The sequence below is a fragment of the Macrobrachium nipponense genome, chromosome 34 (assembly GCF_015104395.2).
Source record: "Macrobrachium nipponense isolate FS-2020 chromosome 34, ASM1510439v2, whole genome shotgun sequence".
Classification (NCBI taxonomy): Eukaryota; Metazoa; Arthropoda; class Malacostraca; order Decapoda; family Palaemonidae; genus Macrobrachium; species Macrobrachium nipponense.
In genome coordinates, this window is record NC_061095.1 from 15,603,590 (window position 1) to 15,606,877 (window position 3,288).

A 3,288-nucleotide genomic window follows, 5' to 3' on the forward strand; every position below is an offset into this window, starting at 1 on the left:
GAATATATGTTTTTTTTCTTTGCTCTTTTTCTCCTATTCCTTCGGCGTATTACGAGACCGATATTGTACAGATTCTTAGTATATTACGAGACCGATATTGTACAGGATGTTAGTATATTACGAGAATGATATTGTACAGGTTCTTAGGATATTACGAGACCGATACTGTACAGGCTCTTAGTATATTACGATACCGATATTGTAAGGTTCTTAGTATATTACGAGACCGAGTTTGTACAGGTTCTTATGGGGAGGGTTTAATGTATCATAGTGGACAACGTTTAAATTTCCTTTGTAGATTTATTAAAAAAATAAATAAAAAAAAGTTCCATCTCGCAGCGAGTAGGATTCGAACCTACGCGGGAAGATCCCATCTGATTTCTAGTCAGAACGGGCCTTAACCACTCGGCCATCACTGCACTGAATGGAAGAAGGTGAAAGTACGGACAGCTGACTCTCTCTCTGTATACGCCAGCTTTCTCTTTTACCCGCTCGGCTCAGGCTCAGTCCCCAGCCTCGGTTCGCAAGGAAAACGTAGAGCGTGGTATACTCTATATCTCAGCTCACGGCGACCATAATATACGATTGCAGATACGATCTTGACAGTTTTAAGATATTAGAAAGTTCAGTAGCTATGCATTGATAATATTGTTAAGTAGTATGAAAATTATAATCATACATACAAATATATATATATATATATATATATATATATATATATATATATATATATAGATGTATGTATGTATATATGTGACGGTACTTACTTTCTTTGCACAGATCTAAGGTAACGTGTGCCGACACTGGAGGCTATACTTTGGAGAATTTGACTTATATAAATTTTTCTTACCTTGCTGAATTAGCTAAAAAGGGTTATCGTTTGGATGAGAAAATAAAGATGATATTTTCTTAACATAGGTTTATTCTTCGTTAGGGGTTCTTACAAAGTTTTCCACCTCCTGAGTTACTGGGCTTTTGGACTGATAAAACTTAATTGGCACTTGTTTGCAATTACGAGTCTATAGGCACGAGGGAATTTTACTAAGTATTGATTGTCACTTTCACTGCTCTTTGATTGCTTCGCACACCACACTTTTGCACCTGTTCTTCTTCTGGGGATTCTTCTGTCTTTCTCTGTTTCACGGCCATGCCACTGCAGTTCTCCCTCAGGCTCCCCGGTTGTTCTCTCTCTTGGCTTCCTCTGTTCCCCTTTTTTCTCTGCTCCCTTTTCTGCCTGCTCTCTCTCTGTCTCGCCTTTTTGTTCAGTTGAAATCTCCTTAGCCCCGCCTTTGGATTTTTGGATTCTGACTGGGTGTGGCATTTTCTGAAAGACTTTTTGTGTCTTAGTGGCTACTAACTTCATACGAGACCGCCTTCCTGTCAGGTCTTCTACAGTAATTCGTAGGCTTGAATTTGTATACGCTCCTTCTTCATGTCCTGGCTTCTTAGGGGCGTATCCTTGGTAACCTCATAGGTCATTCGTTGATACCCCTTTTGGGCTGTCTTATGACCAACACTCATGGCTTTTGATTCGTCGATACTAGAGGCCTACCTTTGGGAGGGTGGAGCTTTTAAGAATTTGGTACTTCCCTTCTTTCTAACAACGGTCATAGAATTCCTTTTTAACGTATGCCAGATGGCTCTCTCTGACCTGTTCACGAAGGGAACGGCGATTAGTCATAGGCGCTAATGAGAGTAGTTTCCAATTTCTCGAATATGCCTGGGCGATATCCCTCATCGACATAACTCTTGTTGGTCACTAATCGCTGGTACGGACAGAGGCCTTTTGGGGGAGATGAAAACCAGATGTTCTAATGGCTAAAAAGCCTAATGTTTTGAGTAACAAAATCCCTTCGCTAAGAAAAATCATTATCGTATTCCCTTTTTCTCCTTTCTTCTTATTATCCGTTTTCATGCCTTTTTCTAAGTATTATTAAGTTATTGTCTTTTGGAATAACGACACTGTGCCACACTATTACATATATATATATTATATATATATATATATATTATATATAATATATATATATATATATACATACATACTAATACATACATACATACATACATATATATATATATGTATTATATGTATATATATATATATATATATATATATATATATATTATATATATATATATATATATATGAAGGTAAAAGGCCCATAAAACACTATTTTAACGTTGCAACCATATATTTCGAGCACTTCCTTCTGTGCTGCTGATCACTGGTAAAATATGGACATAGGATGTCTTACAAGAATATATATCCTATGTCCATATTTTAACCAATGATCAGGAGCACAGAAGGAAGTGCTCGAAATATATGGTTGCAACGTTAGAATAGTGTTTTATGGGCTTTTTTATCTTCATTGTTATACTGTTGTATTACAGTAAAAAAGACTTTCATATACATATATATATATATATATATATATATATATTATACTATATATATATATATATATATATATATATATATTATGAAATTGTAATTGCCACAATGCCCTCTTAACTTCTCAAATCCTTTGCCCTTCTTTGGGTACGCTTGTCCCTACAAAGCCTTGAGCTCCAACTTCTTAGAAATTTTGAAGAAATCTTGATGTCCTCCCCGCTACCGGACATCATGATTTCTTCAAATTTCTTTGAAATTGGAGCTCAAGGCTTTGCAGTGACAGGCGCATCCAGAAAAGAGCAGAGAATTGGAGAGGTTAAGAGGGCATTATGGCTATTACATTTTGATACGTATCTGGTAAAAATGACCAGTGGATTCTAATTATACATACGGTAACGGTGGATTTAGTCAACAGTATGCAATCATATTCACTGCAAGTCAATACTGTATAATATTCACTGTGTCAATATTGAATAATATTCACAGCAAGTCAATACGGAATAATATTCATTGCAAGTCAGATGGGAATGAAAAATATGATACTGAGAGGAAAGTAGTAATGAAAGTAATGATATTAGTGAAAGTATCGTGGACAAAGAGCAAAAAATAAAAATAAAAATAATGAAAACACTCTATCATACGCTACAGCCCCTAACTCCCACCACACATTGTAGTAAGGCGATAATAATGACATGAGAGTGGTGGGAAAGCGTTCATGTTCGTTAATTTATAGTATTGAAAAACATCTTACAACTTGTAATAGGATCATCTCCTTTCATTGCTTATATTGGCGTTTATACGGCGAGTTTTTTTTTTTTTTTTTTTTTTTTTTTGTCAATTCATCTAAAGGTTGATTTATACATCTTGAAGTTTAGGTCGTCTTTCATCGGTGT

The 3,288-nt window shown here is 35.6% G+C and overlaps 1 protein-coding gene and 1 non-coding gene across 2 annotated transcripts in view; one reads left to right on the top strand and one right to left on the bottom strand.

The window, feature by feature from the left end:
* Positions 1–3,288, top strand: part of LOC135207927 (polycomb protein suz12-A-like) — a 73,838-nt gene that overhangs the window by 53,992 nt on the left and 16,558 nt on the right.
* Positions 335–419, bottom strand: Trnas-aga (transfer RNA serine (anticodon AGA)). The gene has a single exon. It is a non-coding gene; the product is annotated as a tRNA-Ser (tRNA).